The following is a 24,690-nucleotide window of genomic DNA, read 5'->3' on the forward strand; positions in this document are numbered from 1 at the left end:
TTTAATTGCTAATAAAAATATTAAAATTGAATGTTATACAGTTATAGAGCCAGGAAGGTGTGTTATGTGTGAGATTACTTGTAGAGGGTGGAGGGTTAAGATTGTGAATGTGTATGCTTCGGTTGATAAAGAAGAGCGATTGGAACTTTTTGAGAAATTGTCTTTTTTTCTGCATGGGAGAATACCTGTTGTCTTTGTTGGTGATTTTAATTGTGTCACTGAAGGTGTGCATGTGGATGTCACTGGGAAAAAGTTGAGGGGTCAGATTGAGGATTTTTCGTTTGTTGATGCTGCAGAGTTTTTCTTGGGAAAACCTCCTCCCGTCACTTACAAAGCTGATAGGGGGGGCATTGAATCGAGAATTGACCGTGTTTTGTTGTCAACTAACATTGTCTGTAAGCATTTTCAACAGGAAGATGTTCCTTTTTCTGACCATGTTATTTTGCGTGCGCGTTTGGAAGGTAAGGTGTCTTTTGCGCATGGTCGTGGTGTATGGAAGCTAAATGTACGTCTGTTAGATGATGAACGGATCATGATAGCCTTTAGACGGATGTATGCGAAGTGGAAACATAGAAAAAGAGAATTTGTGAATGTGTTGGAATGGTGGGACTGGATGAAGAAGGAAATAGGTTTTTTCTTTAAGAAGTGGGGAAGGAAAAAAGGTGTGTATAATAGAGAAAAATTTAACGAATTGGGTATGAGATTAGAGTGGCTGAGAAAACTGAGTATGATTGGAGTTGAGGTGGATGATTTGATGTGTCAGGTCAAGAATGAGATTAAGAAGTTTATGAATGAGAAAGGTAAGGAGATGATATATAGGTCTAAGATTGAGCATTTGGAAAAGAATGAGAAGTGTACTAGGTTTTTCTAAAAAAAAACTTTTGGTAAGAAAGTTGATATGGATGAGGTGATGAATGGGAATGGTGTGTGTGTGTATGGCGAGGATGTGATGAATGAGGTTGAATTGTTTTATAAGGAGTTGTATGGGGCCAAATGGTTGGATGAAGGTTTGATGGCTGAAATGTTGGGTAAATTGGAAGGTCGGCTAACTGAGGATGAGAGTGAGTTGATGGATGATGAAATTGTGTTGGATGAAGTGAAGAAGGTCGTAATGTCTGCAGGTAAGAATAAAACACCTGGGAAAGACGGGTTGCCTATAGAGCTGTATGTGAAAGAGTGGGATACTATGGGAAATGATTTGTTGGAAGTATGTAAGTATATGTTTGATAACAATGTACTGTGTGAATCAATGAGAGAAGGAGTGGTTGTATTGATTCACAAGAAGGGAGACCGGAAGGACTTGGGAAATTGGAGGCCGATCACCCTTCTGAATGCTGATTATAAGGTTTTCAGTAAGTTGTTAGCAAACAGGATGAGAGATATGATTGGGAAAGTAATTGGTGAGGATCAGGTGTGTGCAATACCTGGAAGAACGATGAATGAAAATTTAGTGTTGTTAAGGGATGTGATTGGTGATTGTTTGGGCCGCAAGCTGAAATGTATGGTTTTTTCTGTGGATTTTGAAAAAGCCTTTGATAGGGTGTAGCACGTCTTTATGTTTAATGTCTTAGCGAAAATGGGTTTTTCTAGGAATTTTGTGAGTTGTGTGAGAAGCCTGTATTGCAATGTGTCAAGTGAAATTCTGGTGAATGGATTTTTGAGTAACAAGGTTAAGGTAACGTCTGGTGTGAGACAAGGGTGTCCTATGTCACCCATTTTATTTATAAGTGTGATTGAGGTTCTTTTGTGTATGATAAGGAGTGATAAGTTTATGAAAGGTGTTTTGATTCCTGGAAGTGGTGGGAAAGATCTGAGAATATTGGGATATATGGACGATGTGGTCATTGTGAGTGAAAATATGGCTGCAATGAATAGGGCAAAGTACTTATTGAATATGTTTTCCAGGGCCTCAGCCTTTAAAATTAATTGGGCTAAATGCTCCTTTAAATGCTTTGGTGATAACAGCATTAAATTGGATGAGGTTAAATGTGAAGATGGAGCTATTAAGGTACTGGGAATTAAATTCAATAACAACTTAAAGGGGAATGAAAGTTGGGACGACTGCGGAAAGAGAATAGCACAAAAATTAAATTTCTGGAAGTTGAGGGAGCTGACATTGACAGGGAAGATTTTGATTATCAAAGCAGTGGTGCTTCCGATTTTGCTTTTTGTTGCCAATGTGTACCCCTCGGCTTCTAGAAAAATTAAAAAAACTGAAAAAATTATTTTTACTTTCCTCTGGGGGAGTCGAATGGAAAAGTTAAAAAGAGAGCATGTGTATAAGATGTGTGTGAATGGTGGTTTAGATTTTCCAAATATTGATTTTTTTCTAGGGGTAAGTTATATCAAAATGCTGGTGATTTGTATGGGTAAGGGGAACAAATGTGCTTGTATGGTAAGATACTCCGCTGGTTGGATGTTTTACAAGTTGAATTGGATCAAAAGAGATGCTACAGTACCTGTTGCTTTCAGGTGCCCGCTGTGGTATGAAAGAGTGGAGAAAGTCATTAGGAAGTACGATCTGATGGATCAGAGTATGATTGACTTTGTAAACAAGAAAAAGATCATTAAAATGGTGAGACATAGAGAGATGGTGTGTAATATTGATGGCTTGAGAGGGGAGGATGTGCCAAATATGTGGAAAAAGTTGGGAACGCAAGGTATGTCCAATAGACAGAAAGATATTGCATGGATGGTTCTGCATGACATACTACCTGTAAGGGATGTGCAGAAGAGGAGAGATCTGATTAAGACTGATGTGTGTCCAAGAGATGGATGTGGTTCAAGAGAGATTGTCAGACATATGCTGTGGGATTGTGAATTTGCTTATGATGTGTGGAGAGGAATGAGCACGCTGTGTAATGGATTAGCAGGTGTGACTTTTGTCAATTGGAAGGTTGCAATGTTTGGAATGGGAGCCTGTAATAGCTTGAAAGATAGAGTGTTATGGTTATTGACTGTGTGTGTAATGGAAAGCCTATGGGACGCAAGGAATTTGCTAGTTTTTAAAAGGAAAAAGATGACAGTTAATGAAGTTTTAAAACTGATTTTGTCTCGTATGTATGTCATCTACCTATGGGACAAGAAACGTGGTGCCATCGATGCGGAAGGGGTATGGAAGTTTAAGAAATGGAGATTCCTGGTAAAGTATAGATAAATAGAGGTTTTTGGTAAGGTTTTAATAAATGGTTTAACATGTTTTTTTTCCTTTAGCTTAAATTGTTAATTATGTGTTGTATTGCTTGGTTTCAATTCAATCTTTTTAACCTGAGGTTAAAATTAAAAATTTTTTTTATATAAAACGCCATGATATGATGAGAGGTTACATACCAGAAAGAGCTTTAAGTAGCTAACTTGATGGTGGAAATTACAACCGATCTGACATGGTAAAAAAAAAAAAAAAAAAATCTGTTCTTATCAGTTTAATATCTGATACGTCCCCTATCTGGGGACCATATATTAAATGGATTTTTAGAACAGGGAGATGGAAAAAGAGCTTGCTCACTTCACTCCACGTATCAGCCCAGTATGGCAGTTTCTCTGGGAATGGTGCACTCACTCTCTTAAGCGGTTTCCAAAGACAGATTGAATTGAAATCGGGATAAGCAAGTAGTGTTTTCAAAGCATGATTTGAATGCTTTTTTTCAAATGTCGCTGCTCTGCAATTAGTTTTTCTTGGTCCAAGTTGCACCTTTCCGATTCCTTTAACTTGACCAACTCTTCTACTACTACTCTTATTCACCGCTATATGGGAGGCATTGCACTGTATTCAATGTGTCCGTAAAATAACGATCTATCTTGGCCTTTGCTGCTTGGTAGGTATAGGTGTGACAAGCTGCAGTAATGTGTTTGGCTTTGGATAGCTACATTTCTGCACACCCACCTGCTACAAGGCCTGCAGCCCCTTCGCCTCAGAACTTCCCCAGTCTTAATTCAAGCATTCAATTCCTACCACATCCCTCATGCAATGATATGTCGCTTCATTTTTGAAACATTGTCCCCCTCTTGTGGCCTTCCAACTTTGAAATTTACTGTTCAATTTTGAATTAATTCATATATGAATAAAATGGAAAAGCAACGATTTATCTGGCGAGTTATTTGAATGTTCGGCCTACGTCCACCTGTCTGACAGACGGACGGTATTCTAGTGGCTTGTAGTAGCAGCAGCAGCAGCAGCAGCAGCAGCAGCAGCAGCTGCTAGGTGCGCTGCTTGCCTGCAGTAAATAGGATGTGTCCATCCATGGAACACTGTGATAGGAATCATGCCATTCATAGCACACAATGCTTGGATGTGTTCGACCACGTGTCACAATGGGACCACGTGTCACAATGGGCAGCCCACAGTCTGTAGCAGCTGCGCAGTAGTATTCAGCTTCAGTCTGCTGAGTAGACCGCAGCTAAAACTGCTGCGTGTCCGTAGCGGCCAATCCGCAGCGTGTGCACACAGCCTTAAAGCAAGACCTTTCATTTAGGGAGGGTAGTAGAGGGGGCGGTGTAGGAGCAGTGCTCCTCTGGCCTCTTTCCTAGTACTGAAGCGCGTTTGACCGTGAGGGGAGGGTGGCCTAACAAAAAAGGGGTTGGCCTATGCAAATTAAAAGCGCGTGGAGTGGAATCCTGGGGAAAAAAAAAAAAAAAAATCAGCCGCCTGCGCTTTTGTTATGCGCCCAGACTTGGTTTGAATGTCTTCCTCAGGGTGGTGTCTGTGTCATTCTCCACAATGGGTGCCTGTCTTAAGCCCTGTGGCCTTGCAAGCGGCAAACCATTTCTGGTTATCGCTTCTCGGCCTTTTGGCTAAGATCTGTAACGGGTCTCGTCATTAGGCTAAAGGTGATCTGTGTGGAGGTTGCTGCTCTTGGCCTTTTGGGTGATTACCCAATTGCTGCTATTGGGAGTAGGGACTGAAGCAGGGATTACCTTTTCTCGCTGGTGGACGAATTCTTCTTCGTGGAGTGGTGGGCAGTTGGAAGGACCGGAATCCAGGGACGTTTGGCGATCCAAGTAACTTTTTCTTCCTTATTTCATCTGTGGAAAGAAAAAAAGAGTTGGAGATGGAGTCCAGGAGGAATACTGGAGGTAGGAACAGTGGAGGGAGTGCAAACCCCAATGACTATTTTTATGAGGAGTATCCTCTCAAGGACACAATTAGGTTTGTGATATCTGCTGAATTCAGGCAAGAGAAGGATACCAGTTTTGTTCATGAGAGACTCTGTAGTTTTTTGAAAATTGAAAGAGAAGACTACTATTGTTTTCAAAGTTTTTTTTCTCGGGGTTTTTATGATGTAACACTTACATGCATCTCCCAGTGTGAGCGAGTTTTTTCTCTCTATGAAGAAAATAGGGAGAATCCGCTGTTTGAGGGAGTTAAAGTAATTCCCTCCTTTCAATTTTCAATGAGAACTTTGACTATCCATATGTTCAGCCCTTTCATCGGAGACGATCAGGTCATTGTCTTTCTCAAAACTTATTGTGATAAGGTGATCGAGAAGGGGAAAGGAAGAACTGATTTTGGAGTATGGAATGGAAAGCGGGTTTATCTGGTGAGTTTCAGGAAGGACCCGCTGGAAGATGGCGGTGTAGCCAGACCCCCGCCGGTTGTTTTTATAAACTGTAGCCGTGGGTATTTATTTTTTTCAGGAATGCCTGCCTATTGTAGAGCATGTCGGAGGTATGGGCATACTGATGATGCATGCAAAAAGTGTTTCGAATGTCCAGGATCAGATCATTTGGGGAGGAATTGCCCAAAAAAGAAGACTGATGAAGACATGGATACGGCACCTGGGAATCAGCAACAGGAGGCGGAGGAAGTTGCGGATGAGCCAAGCATGAATGTGGCAGAGGAAGAGGAGAGGAAAGATAAGGGTGTGGAAGAAGTGGTAAAAGAAAAAAAGAAGAAAAAGGAAGAGAGGAAAGCGGAGAAGAAGGAGGAGAGAAGTAGGAAAATGGAGGCCGAAGCAAGAATGAAGAAAGAGGAGAGGGATCGGATGATATTATTAGAAGAATGTAGGAGGAGAGAAGATCAGAAGAAGGAAGATCAGAAGAAGGAAGATCAGAAGAAGGAAGATCAGAAGAAGGAAGATCAGAAGAAGGAAGATCAGAAGAAGGAAGATCAGAAGAAGGAAGATCAGAAGAAGGAAGAACAAAAGGAGCAAGTGCTGGTGGGAGGAGCAAAGGGCAATCTAAAGAAAGAAGCCGTGCTGGCAGGACTGGGGAAAATGGTGCAAGTTTGTCCCCCAGGAAGTAAATCATCTAACACACAAGGTGATACAAAGTTAAATGATGGGAAGTTGCAAGTAGAGGATGTGTGTAAGGAGAAAGATAGAACCTCACCCTTGGGAGAGAGTTTGACTGCTGGGTCCCTGTCTGTGGGTCCGTCGCGTGTTCAGGACTCGATGGATTGCTCGGGGGAAACACTGAAAAGAAGGGCAGTGGAAGAAGAAGATGAGGTTATGGTATGTGGAGGGAAAGTGAAGGCTATAGAAAAAGAAGTTGTGGATTTAGCAGGGGACTTTGCAGTTTCTAGTTCTGATGAGCTAGAGATTGCAGAATTTTCTTCAGACGAGGGCGGAGGGGATTGCCCTAAGATTAATAGGCGAAGATGATTCACTTTGCTTCCCTGAATGTTCAGGGGTTAAATAATGAACAAAAAAGAGTAGCTTTATATAATTTTTTAGAATTGGAAAATATGGATTTTGTCTTCTTACAGGAATGCAATTTAAGGAAATCTGTTAATTATGATTTTTTTAAAGAACATTGGAGTGGGAAAGCGATTTTCTCAGGAGGTAATGAGCACAAGAGTGACGGCGTCGGTTTTTTGTGTAGTCAACATTGGGATATTGTGGATTATGAGGAGATATACCCGGGGCGGATTTTAAAAGTAGTGGTTAAAAAATCTAACCTGTCAATCAAGTGCTTTTGTGTGTATGCTTATCCTGCTAAAAGTAGAAGGCGTGAATTATTTGAAATCTTGCAGCTGTTTTTAACAGGGTCAGAGCCGATAATTGTTAGTGGGGATTTTAATTGTCATATAAATAGCAAAAAGGACAGTTCAGTTACTTTTTTAAACGGGGTTATATCGGCTTGCAATTTACAAGATGTCTGGGTTGCTTGTGGGAGAAACAGGGATGAAGAAGCAACATGGTCAAGTAATAGAGCCCGGTCTAGAATTGATTATTTTTTTGTGTCTACCCATTTTAAATGTGATTCTTTTAAGTCTGAAATAAGTTGTTTCTCAGATCATAAGTTAATAAGATGTGTAGTAGGATGTAAGGGAATTGAAAATAGAAAACCCACACATTGGAAGTTGAACACTTCTCTTTTAGATGACAAGAAAGTAATTTCAGAGTTTCATACATTTTATAAAAAATTGTGCTTGAGGAAGAAGTGTTTTAAGGATTTTTTTAAGTGGTGGGAGTTTTTTAAAAGAGAAACTAAATTATTTTTTATTAAGGTGGGTAGAAGGAAAGCTAGAGAGAAAAGAGAACAATATCGTTTATTGAATGCAAGGTTACAATGTTTTTACACGCTTAGGAATAATGGGGTTAATCTGGATGAAGATATTGAGTGCGTTAAAAATCAAATACAAAAGAACTTACATGAGAAAGGGAAGGAGATCATTTTTAATGCCAGAGTGAGAATTTTGGAAGAAAATGAAAAATGTTCTAATTTTTTCTTTAAAAAAATAGTTGGGAAAAAAGATTTTATGGATAATGTGGAAGGTGAAGGCGAGTTGGAGGGGAAGATTAAGAAAGTGGAAGAATTTTATAGTGACTTATTTTCTGAGAAAAGGAGTGATGTTTCTCTAAGGGATTATTTTTTGAATAATTTGAAGTGTTTTTTTTCCGAGGAAGAAAAGACGTTTTTAATTAGTGACTTTACGGTTAAGGAGTTATGGGAAACAATCAAAAGTTTTGCGAACTCTAAAACCCCGGGTATGGACGGTTTGCCTATAGAATTTTATAAAACCTTTTGGAGCATTTTAAAAGAAGACCTTTTTGAATTGTTTTATACAGTGATGTCTTCATTTTGTATTCCAGGTTCATGGGCGGAGGGTTTGGTTGTGTTGCTTTTTAAAAAGGGGGAAAAAAGTCTTATTAAAAATTGGAGACCTATAACTCTTCTTAATAGTGACTATAAAATTTATGCAAAAGTCTTGGCAAATCATTTAAAAAAGGTGATTGCTCTGGTCATTGGGGATGATCAATCTTGTGCTGTTCCTGGGAGGAAAATTACTGATTCACTTTTAATGGTTAGAGATGTGATATGGGATTTTAAGGAGAGGGGACAGGAGTTGGCATTAATTACATTTGATTTTGAGAAAGCCTATGACAGAGTATCGCATTGTTTTTTATTTGAAGTTTTAAAGAAAATTGGTTGCCCGGGAGAATTTATTAACCGTATTAAGTGTTTGTATGATTTGTCATTTTGTAAGGTGTCTGTAAATGGTTTTTTATCTGGGAATATTAAGGTATGTTGTGGAGTTAAACAGGGTTGTCCGCTATCTCCTATTTTATTTATATGTGCAATAGAACCCCTTTTAAGTACTATCCGGAACGATAAGGTGGTGGATGGTGTGTTTTCACCGGGAAATAATAATGTGCCTGTAAAACTCGTTGCATACATGGATGATGTTACAATTTTTGTGAGGTGTATGAGGAGTTTTAATAGAGTTTTAAGGACAGCAGAATGGTTCGGAGGGGCTTCAGGTTTTAAGGTTAATTTTGAAAAATCAGGGGTCTTATTAATTGGAGGTTTTAACATTGATGGGCGATGTAGGCTTGTAGTGGTTCCAGAGTTGAAAATTTTAGGGGTGTTTTTTTCATTTAATTGTGGGAATGTAAAAAATTGGGAATCACTCTTGGAGCGCGTAAGAAAAAAGATTAGTCTGTGGAGATTAAGATGCCTGTCGATGGAGGGGAAGATTTTAGTAATAAGACAAGTTCTTTTACCCTTGATTTTATATGTCGCCATTGTTTTTATGCCCCCAGACTCAGTGATGAAGAAAATTATTAAAGAGTGTTTTAATTTTTTCTGGGGCACAAAGATGGAAAGAGTTAGAAGAGAGGAGTTATATAGAAAGAAGGAGGATGGAGGAAGGAACTTCCCAGATATTAGAAGGTTTTTATATTGTAAATATTTATCCTTGTGTTTTAATGTTCTGGTTGGAGCGGAATCAAATCTGAAATCTATTGTGACATATAATTGTGGGTTTTTTATTAGAAAGTATAAATGGTGTGTGTTGGAGTTGAAGAAGCCCCATAGATGGATACCCTCAGAGCATTACTTAATTTTAGAAAGGATAATGAGAGAATTGAATCTAGCAAATGTAGGAAAGGATGTTTTAATTAATCATAGGAAAATCTTAAAGTTTTTAGAGAATAAAAGTGTTACTTGTACAATAGATCAATTTTCATCCCAAGCATCAAAAGAAATATGGCTACGGGCTAATGTGCCTTTTGTGCTAAATGAACAAAAAGATTTGTTGTGGAGCATTGTGAAAAAGTGTCTCCCCACCAAGGATTTTAATCATAGAAGAGGACTAGTGAAGAATGCTCAGTGTCCGAGAGATGGATGTATAGAGGATGAGACATGTTTACATATCTTTTGGAATTGCGTTTTTGCACAACAAGTGTGGAGAAAGATCAGTTCTTTGGTGGGTGTTTTAAGTGGTCTTAGGTTTTTTGATTTCAATCTGGTATTTTATGGTATTGGGATAAGAAATATTGATTTTAAAAATGTCTGGTTAATATTGTCTGTGATGAAGATGGCCTTATGGAAATGTAGGAATATTTTACTGTTTAAGAGGACCGCATTATCCGTAAATGATTGTACACAGCTTGGGCTTAGTTATTTATTTACATATTATTGGAAGGATAGGAAAGACCTAGGAGTAGAGGAAGCAGAAAGATTGTGGAAACAGAAAGAATGGAATAAGGTTCTTAATATGTAATATGTCGGTCTTAATGTAATTTCATGTGTTTTACTTACCTGTGACTCACGATGATGATTTCTTGGTTTTTGTCTTAATCCTATGGAATATGAAAGACATGAAACATTTCAATAAGAAATCTGAGAGAGAGAAAAAAAAAAAAAATCTGTTCTTATCAGTTTAATATCTGATACGTCCCCTATCTGGGGACCATATATTAAATGGATTTTTAGAACAGGGAGATGGAAAAAGAGCTTGCTCACTTCACTCCACGTATCAGCCCAGTATGGCAGTTTCTCTGGGAATGGTGCACTCACTCTCTTAAGCGGTTTCCAAAGACAGATTGAATTGAAATCGGGATAAGCAAGTAGTGTTTTCAAAGCATGATTTGAATGCTTTTTTTCAAATGTCGCTGCTCTGCAATTAGTTTTTCTTGGTCCAAGTTGCACCTTTCCGATTCCTTTAACTTGACCAACTCTTCTACTACTACTCTTATTCACCGCTATATGGGAGGCATTGCACTGTATTCAATGTGTCCGTAAAATAACGATCTATCTTGGCCTTTGCTGCTTGGTAGGTATAGGTGTGACAAGCTGCAGTAATGTGTTTGGCTTTGGATAGCTACATTTCTGCACACCCACCTGCTACAAGGCCTGCAGCCCCTTCGCCTCAGAACTTCCCCAGTCTTAATTCAAGCATTCAATTCCTACCACATCCCTCATGCAATGATATGTCGCTTCATTTTTGAAACATTGTCCCCCTCTTGTGGCCTTCCAACTTTGAAATTTACTGTTCAATTTTGAATTAATTCATATATGAATAAAATGGAAAAGCAACGATTTATCTGGCGAGTTATTTGAATGTTCTGCCTACGTCCACCTGTCTGACAGACGGACGGTATTCTAGTGGCTTGTAGTAGCAGCAGCAGCAGCAGCAGCAGCAGCTGCTAGGTGCGCTGCTTGCCTGCAGTAAATAGGATGTGTCCATCCATGGAACACTGTGATAGGAATCATGCCATTCATAGCACACAATGCTTGGATGTGTTCGACCACGTGTCACAATGGGACCACGTGTCACAATGGGCAGCCCACAGTCTGTAGCAGCTGCGCAGTAGTATTCAGCTTCAGTCTGCTGAGTGAGCCTGAGCAGACAGGTGGGCCATGCTCGCCTCCTGGTTACAATATCTGGCACCAGGAGAGTTAGGCCACGTTCACACGCTGCGGATTCCGCTGTGGGTTAATCCGCACGGATTTAGCAAAAACCGCAGATAATCCGCAGGTCCAAAGATCTGCGGATTATCTGCGGTTTTGCCTGCGGTTTGGTCCTGCGGATTCACTATCTCCACAATGGTGGAGATAGGAACCCGCAGCGTTTTCCGCAGAAAGAATTGACATGCAATTCTTTCTGCGGATTCAAAACCGCAGCAAATCCGCGCTTTTTTTCCGCAGCGTCGGCACAGCGTTTTTTTTTTCCCATTCAAATGAATGGTACTGTACACCGCAGCTAAAACTGCTGCGTGTCCGTAGCGGCCAATCCGCAGCGTGTGCACACAGCCTTAAAGCAAGACCTTTCATTTAGGGAGGGTAGTAGAGGGGGCGGTGTAGGAGCAGTGCTCCTCTGGCCTCTTTCCTAGTACTGAAGCGCGTTTGACCGTGAGGGGAGGGTGGCCTAACAAAAAAGGGGTTGGCCTATGCAAATTAAAAGCGCGTGGAGTGGAATCCTGGGGAAAAAAAAAAAAAAAAATCAGCCGCCTGCGCTTTTGTTATGCGCCCAGACTTGGTTTGAATGTCTTCCTCAGGGTGGTGTCTGTGTCATTCTCCACAATGGGTGCCTGTCTTAAGCCCTGTGGCCTTGCAAGCGGCAAACCATTTCTGGTTATCGCTTCTCGGCCTTTTGGCTAAGATCAGTTTTGGGAAACCGTTGCTGGTCTTGTTGAGAGGATTGTGAGCGGGGTCCCTGCGAGGGGGCCCCGGGTCGTGTCTAGAGTTGCGATCGTGGGTTGGCCTTGGTTGGAGAGCCTGCAAACATGGATACATCAGTGTCTCGTGGAGTCGAGGACACGGTTCGGTTGGTGGTGAAGAAGGAGTTTCTGGAGAAGATTGGACTGGATGACATCGTGAGGGAGCTTCTGAAGCCTCTCCCTTGTGCACAGGTAAAGAATGTATTGGCACTGCAAGATTTTCCAAGGAAGGGTATTTATGATATCACTTTTTCTTCTGAGGAATTGTGTCAGGAATTTTACATGACTCTGGAAGGATGGAAAAGAGAAAAGAGTAAGCTGATTTTGGACCAGATTGATGTGGATCCTCTTTTTATGAAGAATTTTAAAATGGTAATTGTACACATGTACAACCCTAGAGTGTCGGATAGTACGGTGCGTACCTTTCTGGACAGATATTGTGAAGAAGTTAAATTTTTGAATAGAATGGTGAACAAGCATGGATATCTAAATGGGAAAAGGAAGTTTTTGGTACGCTTTAAGATTGGAAGTAATATGGCGGAAGGAGTAAGGTCTATTCCTGCAGTTTTCTCAATTGGTGGGGAGAGGTTTTTGTTTCTATGAGGGGCAGCTTGAATTTTGCAGGAACTGTAATAGGTATGGGCATGAGCGGAGTTGTTGTCCTCAGCAGGGGGAGGTGTGTAAAAACTGTGGTAAAACAGGACATAAAGTGAATGAATGTTCAGCAAAGAAGTTTTGTGATTTATGTGGAAAGGAGGGGCATTTTGCCAAGAAATGTGTGCTCTGGAAGACAGATAAATCCTTTGCTGAGGTGGTGGGAGGTGGTCGGGAGTTTACACGAGCAGAGGGCGTCTATAGAAGCAGTACCACTAAACCTGATGGGAGGCCAGGCAAGAGTGAGCCTAATAAAACTGGGGGGGTTAAGACCCAGAGGATAACTCCCGGTGTAATTGTTGAGAATGTGGTGAAAAAAGGTGTGGAGGAGGATGTGAGTGGTGGTAACGCTACAGAGGAAGCTTGGCAGGTGGTGTGTAACAAAAAGGCAAGTAAGAGTCATGGTGGAGCACGAAAGGGAGGTTTAGCGTCCTCTCAGAAGATTGGGAGTGATAGTGTGACTGAAACAATCTTTGGGGATGTGTTGAACAGTTTCAATGATGGGGGTGATTGTCCTGATCCCATTTCTAATGCAGATGAGATGGATTGCCAGGGGGAGGAGGATTCAGATGATGACCACACTCTTACAGCTGGACAAAGAGGATCCTCTAGTGACGAATGTTCAGAGATGGAAGAAGTGGATGAATGGGATGGTGCTGAGTCCTCTTTTAGCAAAAAATGCAAATGGGAGGATGGAAGTACAGGAGCCCTGGGTAATCCTGGGACACCTGCTGATTTGTGTACTAACAGGGATTCTGGTCCAGAATCGCCTGACATGGGTGTGGTACTGCAGAGAAAGGTGTTGGGTAGTCAGGGACATCCATAAGTCGTCATGATGGCATGTTTAAGTATGTTGCACCTTCTTGTGCTGATGAGTGTGGTAGTTGCATCATGTAATGTGAGAGGGATTGGAACAGTGATAAGAAGAGCAGCTGTATTGGATGAACTAAAGTCTGTGAAGGCTGATGTCATTTGTTTACAGGAATGTGCAATAAAGTCAGCACCTTGTGAGGAAGAGTGGGCAGCAGGCAAAGCTTTTTGGTCTGTGTGCACTGATAATAAGAATGAGGGGATTGGAATCTTACTTAAAAATAGTAATTTTAATGTTATAGAGTGTAAGATTTTAGTTCCTGGCAGATGTATGGTTTTAGTCTTTGCGTTCCTGGGACATAGAATAAGAGTTTTTAATGTGTATGCTCCAAGTGAAAAGCAGGCACGTTTATCCTTTTTAGAAACTCTTAAGTATTTATTGCCGGGGCGAGATTTTACGGTGGTGGCTGGGGATTTTAATTGTATCAGGAATGTCAAGGATCGTGAAAGTTCTTCAGATGTAAAGTTGGATGTCACTTCAAACATGCTGAATGAGATTGTGCAGGATTTGCATTATACTGATGCTGGATTAATAGTGGACGTCTGTGAGAAGTTTACATATGTAGCGGATAGTGGGCGTTGGCAGTCCCGTTTGGATTATATTTTTGTATCTGAGGGGATGAAGGTGGTTCAGTGTGAACATGTGAGAAGAAGCTTCTCAGACCACAAGATGGTAATAACGGAAGTGAGCGTTACGGATTCAGTTACTTTTGGTAGAGGAGTATGGAAGCTAAATATAAGCTTGTTGGAGGATGAGGAAGTGATCAAGGGTTTTAAAAAAGTGTTTTTAGATTGTGTGGCAAAACAGAATAATTATGAGAACATTTTGGAGTGGTGGGATTGGGCAAAGGAAAGGTTTGCAGGATTTTTTAAGCATATGTGTTATCAGAAAGTGCGTGAAAAGAAGGAAAGAGAGGACAAGATGTTAAGTAGGATGAATGTTTTGTATAAATTCAAGAAAGCAGGAATGGAGGTGGAGGAGGAAATATGTAGGTTGAAGGAGGAACATAGGAAGTCATTATTGGAGAAGGGGAGAGCCATTGTGTATAATGCTAAGATAAAGTATATGGAGGAAAATGAGAAATGCACACGGTATTTTTTTAAAAGTCTTTTCTTCAAAAGGGGTTTTTAAATCTGTTTTAACGTCCAATGGTGGTGAGGTGGAGGGTACTGAAATGATGGAACAGATCTGTGAATTTTATAAGAATCTTTTTAATAATGATAGTAGAGCTACACAAGAGGAGATGTTGGACTATTGTAAAGTGCTAAGTAAGGATATTCCTGATGGAAATGCTGAGTTTTTATCTGATGATGTTACGGAGGAGGAGGTTAAATGTGCAATGAATGGTATGGCAAAAGGGAAAACTCCAGGGGGAGATGGGCTGCCGGTCGAGTTTTATATGGCATATTGGCACATTTTATGTAAAGAATTTTTTCGGGTTGTGCAATATGTTTTTGATTCTGGGATAATGTCTCCCTCTATGTGCAAAGGTGTGGTAACATTGATACATAAGAAGGGGGATAGGCGAGATATTAAGAACTGGCGGCCAATTTCTTTGTTAAATGTGGATTACAAAATAATTGCAAAAGTAGTTGCAAATCGGTTGAGCGAGGTAATTGGTTTTATGGTAGGTGACTACCAGGTCTGTGCAGTTCCCGGACGTAAAATTTCGGACAACTTAATTTTACTAAGAGATTTGATTTTTCATGCTAATTTAAATAAGCAGGCATTGTTTGTGGAATCGGTGGACTTTGAGAAGGCCTATGACAAGATCTCGCATCGTTTCATGTTCTTAGCACTTGAGAGGTTGGGGGTTCCTGAGAGATTGCTGAGAGTTATCAAAGGGTTGTATACTGGAGCAAGTAGCCAAATGCTAGTGAATGGTCATGTGAGCCCGGGGTTTGGAATCCATTCTGGAGTTAGGCAGGGTTGTCCTCTCTCTCCACTGATTTTTATTTGCATAATTGAGCCCCTCTTGAGGTATGTACAGAAAGATAAACATGTGAGTGGAGCTTTTGTACCAGGGGGAAATGGAAGGAATGTGAAGTCCCTAGGCTACATGGACGATGTGGCCTTTGTTTGCAGGTCACAAGCTGATCTGAGAAGAAACAACCTGCACCTTAGGATTTATTGTAGCATTTCAGGGATGAATATTAATTGGAGCAAATGTCAGTTATGTAATTTTGGAAGGCAAGAAGAGGTGGTGGTGGATGGAGTCCGGGAAACAGAATGTGTAGAGATATTGGGGATGACTTTTGAGAAGAATTTGAAAGGAAAGATGAGTCACAAAAAATTGGAAGAGAGAGTGGAAACGAAACTGAATTTTTGGAAGCTGAGGAAATTGTCTTTGAAGGGGAAAATTTTAATAATCAAGTCCGTCGTACTTCCACTGCTGCTATACTCTACTGTTGTGTTCCCCCCTGGAGTATTGTGGATTAGGAGGATGGCAAGGAAGCTTTTTGTCTTCTTTTGGGGATCTAAGATGGAGAAGTTAAGGAGGACTATTGTTATGAGTAAAGTGGACCTTGGTGGATATGACTTTCCTAATATTGAGATTTTTATCCGTTTGCAGTATTTTTTAACGATTTTTAAGATTTTACAGTGTAATAATCGGACAGCAGATATGTGCAGATATTTTGCAGGATGGCTGTTTGTCAAATGGGGCTGGTGTGAAAAAGACCTGAAGAGGCCGGTGTCACAAATATTACCTGCATATTACGTGGTTTTGAGGTCTTTTTATGATCAGAATAATTTGGGCCCCTTGGGCAAGCCTGACAAAAAGAGGATTATGTTGCATTTGAGAGACAAAGAGGTTTTAAGTGATGTGCCATACTGCAATTCTGCACAGTCAATAGAGATATGGAAATTTTTTGATGTCCCAGGAGTTACAAATAGGCAAAAGGACATTGTGTGGCTCTCATTGCACTGGGTTTTACCAACAAAGTCTTTTTTGAGTGGAAGAGGACTCAAAATGTCAGAACGATGCCCAAGAGAAGGATGTGGAGGAATAGAAAATATTTATCATATTTTTTGGGAATGTTTGTTTGCAAAAGAAGTTTTTATGCTTTTAGAGCATTTTCTTATTACACTGTGCGGTTTTAATGTTTTTGATTTTGAGCGAGTTTTAATAGGCCGAAATTTCAACGGATTTTCGAATGAACGAGTAACATGGATATTGTGTGCAGCTATTAAAGAAGTTTTATGGGATGCGAGGAACCTGCTTATTTTTAAAAGGACTTTGATTTCTCCTGAAGAAGCTAAAAAGATTTTTTTATCCAGAGTTTTTATTTGCTATTTGTGGGATAAGGATCGACTGGGAGAAGAAGTTGCTGAAAGGTTTTGGAATTTTTCAAGATGGCAACAGCTCATGTAAGTACCCTCATTTGTTTTTATTAGTTTTTTGTTTTTGAGGGTTTTCCGTATGATGATTAATTGATCCTTGTGATTCATGGAATGTGAGATGATCAAGTTTTTTGGTCGTTTATGAGGATTATTTAACTGAGGAAAAAAAAAAAAAAAAAAAAATCTGTTCTTATCAGTTTAATATCTGATACGTCCCCTATCTGGGGACCATATATTAAATGGATTTTTAGAACAGGGAGATGGAAAAAGAGCTTGCTCACTTCACTCCACGTATCAGCCCAGTATGGCAGTTTCTCTGGGAATGGTGCACTCACTCTCTTAAGCGGTTTCCAAAGACAGATTGAATTGAAATCGGGATAAGCAAGTAGTGTTTTCAAAGCATGATTTGAATGCTTTTTTTCAAATGTCGCTGCTCTGCAATTAGTTTTTCTTGGTCCAAGTTGCACCTTTCCGATTCCTTTAACTTGACCAACTCTTCTACTACTACTCTTATTCACCGCTATATGGGAGGCATTGCACTGTATTCAATGTGTCCGTAAAATAACGATCTATCTTGGCCTTTGCTGCTTGGTAGGTATAGGTGTGACAAGCTGCAGTAATGTGTTTGGCTTTGGATAGCTACATTTCTGCACACCCACCTGCTACAAGGCCTGCAGCCCCTTCGCCTCAGAACTTCCCCAGTCTTAATTCAAGCATTCAATTCCTACCACATCCCTCATGCAATGATATGTCGCTTCATTTTTGAAACATTGTCCCCCTCTTGTGGCCTTCCAACTTTGAAATTTACTGTTCAATTTTGAATTAATTCATATATGAATAAAATGGAAAAGCAACGATTTATCTGGCGAGTTATTTGAATGTTCGGCCTACGTCCACCTGTCTGACAGACGGACGGTATTCTAGTGGCTTGTAGTAGCAGCAGCAGCAGCAGCAGCAGCAGCAGCAGCAGCTGCTAGGTGCGCTGCTTGCCTGCAGTAAATAGGATGTGTTCCATCCATGGAACACTGTGATAGGAATCATGCCATTCATAGCACACAATGCTTGGATGTGTTCGACCACGTGTCACAATGGGACCACGTGTCACAATGGGCAGCCCACAGTCTGTAGCAGCTGCGCAGTAGTATTCAGCTTCAGTCTGCTGAGTGAGCCTGAGCAGACAGGTGGGCCATGCTCGCCTCCTGGTTACAATATCTGGCACCAGGAGAGTTAGGCCACGTTCACACGCTGCGGATTCCGCTGTGGGTTAATCCGCACGGATTTAGCAAAAACCGCAGATAATCCGCAAGTCCAAAGACCTGCGGATTATCTGCGGTTTTGCCTGCGGTTTGGTCCTGCGGATTCACTATCTCCACAATGGTGGAGATAGGAACCCGCAGCGTTTTCCGCAGAAAGAATTGACATGCAATTCTTTCTGCGGATTCAAAACCGCAGCAAATCCGCGCGTTTTTTTCCGCAGCGTCGGCACAGCGTTTTTTTTTTCCCATTCAAATGAATGGTACTGTACACCGCAGCTAAAACTGCTGCGTGTCCGTAGCGGCCAATCCGCAGCGTGTGCACACAGCCTTAAAGCAAGACCTTTCATTTAGGGAGGGTAGTAGAGGGGGCGGTGTAGGAGCAGTGCTCCTCTGGCCTCTTTCCTAGTACTGAAGCGCGTTTGACCGTGAGGGGAGGGTGGCCTAACAAAAAAGGGGTTGGCCTATGCAAATTAAAAGCGCGTGGAGTGGAATCCTGGGGAAAAAAAAAAAAAAAATTAGCCGCCTGCGCTTTTGTTATGTGCCCAGACTTGGTTTGAATGTCTTCCTCAGGGTGGTGTCTGTGTCATTCTCCACAATGGGTGCCTGTCTTAAGCCCTGTGGCCTTGCAAGCGGCAAACCATTTCTGGTTATCGCTTCTCGGCCTTTTGGCTAAGATCAAGTGTAGTAACTTAACTGTTGCTGCCTTGGTCTTGGCTGAGAGGTGCTTGGGGTACCCGGCTCCTTGGCCTGGGGGGATCGTCTCACTTATGGTGGGACTTCACCTCCCTGCTGCTATAAGGGAGCTGGATTAGTCCCCTTGCAACGAGTTGCGATCGCCCGGCGAAAGGCCGAGTCTGTGGAAACGGTAAAGCCTTTAGCCTACTGAGATGCCGTGCACATTTCAGTTTTCGTCTGGCGCCGGCCAGATTCGGAACTCGATTAAGATCGAGGTTCCAGCTAACCATGTGGGATATGATAACCCTCGAGAGTTTTATCTGCAGATTCTGAGGGATCTGCTGGGCGTGAAGGAGAGCGAGGTGTACTGTCTGCAGGAAAAGGGACAGAACACGTACGTATTAACGCTTACCACCAAGGTGGTCTGTCAAAACTTTTATGAGCGTGTCAAGGGCGAGCGATACAGCAAGCTGTTGGAAGGAGTGGTGTTCACGGGTTTGTATGGCGAACTGGACGTTCCCCTCGTGGTGCATATGTTCAACCCTCATGTCTCCGTAGAGGATATTGAACTATTCCTGAACAGATACTGTACATCTGTAAGGCACACAGGGAATGTCAAAGGGCGAAGCGGTTTCTGGAACGGAAAGAGACGCTTTATGGTGCGCTTTAAACCTGACCCAGGGGGTGTAGAAGGCCTTATGCACCCCCCCTCCACAGTGGTGCTGGGGAAAGATCACGGCTACCTGTTCTATAACGGACAGCCGTTCAGATGTCGGAAATGTGGCGACCTTGGTCACATGCAGAGTGACTGCAAAAATGAGCGGATGAGTCAATGCCACAACTGTGGTAAATGGGGTCATGCCTCAAAGGACTGCAAGGGCGAAAAAACCTGCAGTGGTTGCGGACAGTCTTCTCACCTGTTCAGCAATTGTCCAATGCGAACAAGGTCTCGTGGTGGCTCTAGAGCATCTGCGGCTAGTTCCGCAGGACCCCCTGCTGGTGCCAGCAGGACAAGCTCAGTAGTCACTGGTGTGAGCTTTGCGGACATAACTGCGGGTCTGATACAGTCTGACTCAGCTGAAGCTTGTACGGTACCCATGCCAGATGGCCCGGCTCCCACAGCCGAGGCTGCACCCTTGCCTACTCCTGCAGGTGTCCAGGTTCCGCCTGGCGAGGAGATGGCACTTCCACAGAGGAGATCCGAAAAGGATCCAAAAAAGAGGCGGAAATCCAGAGCGGTTGGTGCCATTCCAGATATCCATCCAGATGTCGATCCAGACGACCATACGGAGGCCCCTGTTGATGACCACGCTGATGTTGGATCCAAGGTCTGCCCAGAAACCTGTCCGGAGGACCGTCCTGATGCCTATCCAGAGGGATGTCCTGATGTCTGTCCGGAGGGTGAAGGTCGCACGCCAGATGGTGACCCTAGTGCCGAACCTGTTGGTCATCTCGTCCCAGAGAGAGTGTCTGTAGGTGTCCCTGGTGAGGTTGTGGACGTTCCTTCTGCAGCAGAACCTGGAGGAGTCTTGGTGGCCCTGGAGGACCAGATGGATACCAGTGCCAGTGGTAAGCGGAGCCGTGAGGAGGCTCGGGGAGAGCAGAGTTCGCCTGAGTCAACCCGTAAATTCTTTCTGGCTACTACAGTCAATCTTCTCAGCCCAGAAGGGACAAATTTAATCGAGGAATACACGGACTCCGATGATACTGCTAGCCTACGGACTGTGTCTTCACTTTCACCTGCCATATCACATCTATATGAGTCTGATTCAGAGAGTCTGGAATCATTAAAAAAGACTTAATATGGCAGAGATCCGGGTTGCCTCACTAAATGTGAGAAGTTTAAAGAGCCCCGTTAGGAGGGCTGCTTTGTTTGCGTGGTTAATGACTTTGAACTTTGAGATTTTTTTCCTGCAGGAATGCAGTATTGATCATGGACTATCATATCCCAACCTAAATAAAGACTGGACAGCAGGACCCTCTGTCTGGTCAGGGTCCAATGATAATAAAGCTGCAGGGGTTGGGATTTTATTTAAAACCCAGAATGCAAATGTTTTATCAGTTACTGAAATTGTTCCAGGCCGTGCCTTATTAACCCATGTTGTTTTAAATGGTTTTACATGTCGTTTTATGAATATTTATGCATCCCCAGAGAAAAATGAGCGGGCTTCCCTTTTTAATGACATATCTTTGTTTTTAACAGGTCCATCCCCAGTAATAGTGGGAGGGGATTTTAATTGTGTCATGTTGGGAGAAAGGCGGAGTGGAGGTGATGGTGTTAGAGGAACAGACAAAACCTCAAGTCTGTTAAAACACCTGGTGACAGACTTTAAGTTATTAGATGTATGGAGGAAGTCCCACCCTTCTGATCCAGGATACACATGGAAGGGTAGAGGGCTGTCCTCGCGTATTGATTTTATTTTATGCTCCAATGATGGTTTTAAATCTAGGAACGCAGGCTTAATGGAAAACATCTTTTCCGACCATGCACTGTTACATGCTAGCTTGCATGTTCCTGGGGATGCAAAAGTGGGTAGGGGTATATGGAAATTAAATGTACTCCTATTAGAAGACGAATTGGTAAGAGCGGATTTTGTTGCAAAATATGAATCTTGGAGGAGGAAGAAACATCCAAAACAGAGCATGCTGGGGTGGTGGGAATGTGTAAAAACTCGGATTAAAGAATTTTTTATTAAAGTGGGTAAAAGAAAGGCACGTGAAAAAAGGAAATGTTTTAGAGATTTTAATATTAGGCTGCAGACTCTCCATAAGCTTAAGGAGTGGGGAGTGCCTGATGTGGATGGTGAGATGGCCAGAATTCAAACTGAAATCCACCAATTCCTGGAACAAAAAGGTAAAGAGGTGATATTTAATGCTCGTGTGAAATACTTGGAGGAGGGTGAGTCATGTTCAAGGTTTTTCTTTAAAAAAGTAAATGACAAAAAACAAGTAATTGTGGAATTGGAAGGAGAAACCTCCACTAAGGGTATTTTAGACAAAACTTTTAATTTTTATAGTGATCTTTTTAATACCAAAAAGATTGACGAAACTACCCTTGTAGGAAATCTTAATGTTTTATCTCAGTTTTTAAATAAAGATGACCAGGTGTTTTTAGAAAAAGATGTTTTACCAACTGAGATTGAAGAGGCCCTAAGAAGTTTTGGTAAAGGCAAGGCTCCAGGGTCTGATGGTCTCCCTATTGAATTTTATCTTTGTTTTTGGGATTCCATTAAAACGGACTTCCTACAAGTGATCAGTGAAGCCTTTATGGCAGACTCTTTACCAAACTCATGGCGCAAAAGTATGATCACCCTCATTTTTAAGAAAGGCGATAAAACACAACTGGAGAATTGGAGGCCTATCTCATTGCTTAATATGGACTATAAAATCCTTGCTAAAATTATTGCCAGTCGTCTGAAAACAGTCATTAAACATGTGATCCATCCAGATCAGGTGTGTGGTGTCCCCGGGAGATCAATCTGGGAACACTTAAACTTGATACGGGATCTGATCTGGTATCAGAAAGACAGAAAGCAGCCATTAGCTATTTTATCCTTGGATTTTATGAAGGCTTTTGATAGGGTTTCCCACTTTTATCTTTTTAAAGTTTTAGAAAAGATGGGGTTCCCTAATTCTTTTATCCAGAAAATATCGCTTTTATATAAACAGTCATGTGCACAGGTTTTAATTAATGGGCTTTTAACTAAGGAAGTGGAGCTTCTTTCTGGAGTAAAACAAGGTTGTCCCATGTCTCCACTTTTATTTGTGTGCGCCATTGAACCACTGTTGTGCCTAATACGTCAGGACAAGGTGGTTAGAGGGATTTTCATTCCAGGTGGGGGTGGGCACCAAGTTAAAGTGCTCGGTTACATGGATGATATATCAGTGTATGGCACTAGCTCAGCATCTATTAACAGAGCAATTTTAATTACTGAAATTTTTAGTGCTGGATCTGGTTTTAAGTTAAATATTAATAAATGTGACTGCTTGATAATGGGCCAATGGGAATCAGACCCCCCTCGGATCTCTACGCAAACAACTGGAATCAAGATTCTGGGCATCTTGTTCAATCCAGAAAATGATGGAAAAGAAAATTGGGATTTGGTACTAAATAAATTAAACCAAAAAATTTCCCTGTGGCAAATTCGTAAGCTGTCAATGGAGGGTAGGATTCTTGTAATTAAGATGGTCTTACTTCCCATTATTCTGTATGCTGCTATGGTTTTTCCCCCAAACTCCATATATTTAAAAAGGCTCATGAAACCCATGTTTTATTTCTTATGGGGATCCAAAATGGAGAAATTGAGGAGGGAGGTGGTTTGTAAAAATAAGAGGAATGGTGGCAAGGCATTCCCCAACTTAAAACTGTTTATTTTTATAAAATTTTTCGTGTTTTGTTGCAAAAGTCTAAACAATGAAGGGGCCTTCTCATGTTTCCTGAGGTATGCAACAGGATTCATGTTTAGGAAATTGAATTTCACCATGAATGTTAACTGCCCTTTTCTTTTGTCACCCCCGGAGCAATACAGGGCCCTGGAGAGCACCATTACAGAGTATGATTTAGCTCATGTGGATCACCAGTTTCTCCATGACCAGCGAAAACTAACAATTATGTGTAAAGGTCATGAAGAGATGGAGGATGTATCTAATTTCTCCATCTCTAGATGCCGGCTAATATGGAACAACGTTGCCTGCCCGGCTCTTAGTAATCCACAAAAGGATCTTGCCTGGCAGGTAGTTCACCAATGCCTCCCGACAAGAGCTTTTCAGCATCATAGGGGGCTGGTGGCCAGTGCTAGATGCCCAAGGGATAGGTGTGCACCGGATGAGTCAGTGTTCCACCTAATGTGGGACTGCCCCTATGCGCAGGAGCTTTGGCAAATAGTGGGTACCCTACTGAAATGGATATGTGGGTTACAAATACTATCCTGTGATGTAATTATATATGGGATCATTAATTGTCCTACCATGAAGCAGGCACGAGTGGCATGGCTTATGATAAATTGTTTTAAAGAAGCTCTATGGAAGGTGCGAAACATATTACTATTTAAACGTGATTTTATTTCTGTAAATGATTGCATTGGAATGGCTCTGAGTGAAATGTACACTTATTATTTGAGAGATTGTAATAAAATGGGAGTCAAAGAAGCAAAAAAGCTATGGTGTTTACAAATCTGGAATTCGTATTTGCATATGTAAATTACATGTATATTGATTATTTTTTATGCTCTTAATTGTTTTTTAATCAGATTTGTTTTAAGCCATATTTTATGTATATTTTATATTATGGGGGATGACTATTTTACTCTGACAGAAATGTTTTCTTTCTGATGTATGGTAAAATAAGACGCAACAAGTTAAAAGGATTCAGTTTTATATATGTATGTATTACACTCATTTTAAAGACTTTTTAACTTGTTTTAAAATCAGATTCTGTTTGTTTTATGTCATATTTTTATTCAAATCCTTGTTGATTTGTTTGAATTTTATGATGTATGTCTGATTTTAATAAAGCTTATTTGAAACGTGAAAAAAAAAAAAAAAAAAAATCTGTTCTTATCAGTTTAATATCTGATACGTCCCCTATCTGGGGACCATATATTAAATGGATTTTTAGAACAGGGAGATGGAAAAAGAGCTTGCTCACTTCACTCCACGTATCAGCCCAGTATGGCAGTTTCTCTGGGAATGGTGTACTCACTCTCTTAAGCGGTTTCCAAAGACAGATTGAATAGAAATCGGGATAAGCAAGTAGTGTTTTCAAAGCATGATTTGAATGCTTTTTTCAAATGTCGCTGCTCTGCAATTAGTTTTTCTTGGTCCAAGTTGCACATTTCTGATTCCTTAGCCTTGATTTAACTTGACCAACTCTTCTACTACTACTACTACTACTACTACTACTACTACTACTACTACTACTACTACTCCTCTTATTCACCGCTATATGGGAGGCATTGCACTGTATTCAATGTGTCCGTAAAATAACGATCTATCTTGGCCTTTGCTG

At 41.3% G+C, this 24,690-nt stretch overlaps 4 non-coding genes and 1 pseudogene across 4 annotated transcripts; all 5 read left to right on the top strand.

Moving 5' to 3' along the window:
- Positions 1 to 3,376: 3,376 nt before the first annotated feature.
- Positions 3,377 to 3,560, top strand: LOC141094978 (U2 spliceosomal RNA). Its single transcript, XR_012233235.1, has one exon. It is a non-coding gene; the product is annotated as a U2 spliceosomal RNA (small nuclear RNA).
- Positions 3,561 to 10,048: 6,488 nt separating this feature from the next.
- On the top strand, positions 10,049 to 10,243 carry LOC141094973 (U2 spliceosomal RNA). Its single transcript, XR_012233232.1, has one exon. It is a non-coding gene; the product is annotated as a U2 spliceosomal RNA (small nuclear RNA).
- A 6,656-nt stretch (positions 10,244 to 16,899) lies between these two features.
- LOC141094966 (U2 spliceosomal RNA) lies at positions 16,900 to 17,088 on the top strand. The gene has a single exon (XR_012233227.1). It is a non-coding gene; the product is annotated as a U2 spliceosomal RNA (small nuclear RNA).
- Positions 17,089 to 18,657: 1,569 nt separating this feature from the next.
- On the top strand, positions 18,658 to 18,802 carry LOC141095031 (U2 spliceosomal RNA; annotated as a pseudogene).
- A 5,391-nt stretch (positions 18,803 to 24,193) lies between these two features.
- LOC141094974 (U2 spliceosomal RNA) lies at positions 24,194 to 24,385 on the top strand. Its single transcript, XR_012233233.1, has one exon. It is a non-coding gene; the product is annotated as a U2 spliceosomal RNA (small nuclear RNA).
- The last annotated feature ends 305 nt before the right edge of the window (positions 24,386 to 24,690 follow it).

This window comes from Dendrobates tinctorius, unplaced genomic scaffold (genome assembly GCF_039654945.1).
Source record: "Dendrobates tinctorius isolate UK_male_01 unplaced genomic scaffold, ASM3965494v1 ptg000065l, whole genome shotgun sequence".
NCBI classification, from domain to species: Eukaryota; Metazoa; Chordata; class Amphibia; order Anura; family Dendrobatidae; genus Dendrobates; species Dendrobates tinctorius.